Source organism: Odontomachus brunneus, unplaced genomic scaffold, assembly GCF_010583005.1.
Source record: "Odontomachus brunneus isolate Ranch 3 - 2012 unplaced genomic scaffold, Obru_v1 Obru_scaffold_278, whole genome shotgun sequence".
Classification (NCBI taxonomy): Eukaryota; Metazoa; Arthropoda; class Insecta; order Hymenoptera; family Formicidae; genus Odontomachus; species Odontomachus brunneus.
The window spans coordinates 46,692-47,029 of record NW_022639728.1 but is presented as its reverse complement, the minus strand read 5'-3'; positions in this window follow the sequence as shown (position 1 = coordinate 47,029).

Sequence of the window (338 nt, the reverse complement as noted above, 5' to 3'; positions counted from 1 at the left end):
ATACAAAAAGTTACTGTTAGTAAAATTATTAATAAAAATATTAATTTGATTACTATAGTAGTCGTATATTCCATATAAATAAATCCATATAAATGTTAACTATAAATTAAGTGATTTAAATTAAACGTGATTTTAATTATTTCAGCAAAATTTTCCTAACATCCCATACAACATCCCAGAGGGTCGATCATGTATCTTTTCACTTAGGATAAATTCGTGAAAAAGTGAAAATTTTCACGTAAAGCGAAAAAGTGAAAATTTTAGTGCGAAAAAGTGAAAAAATGAAAACTTTCATGCGAATTGATATTTCCTGTGAAAAGTAATATCCATATTCATAA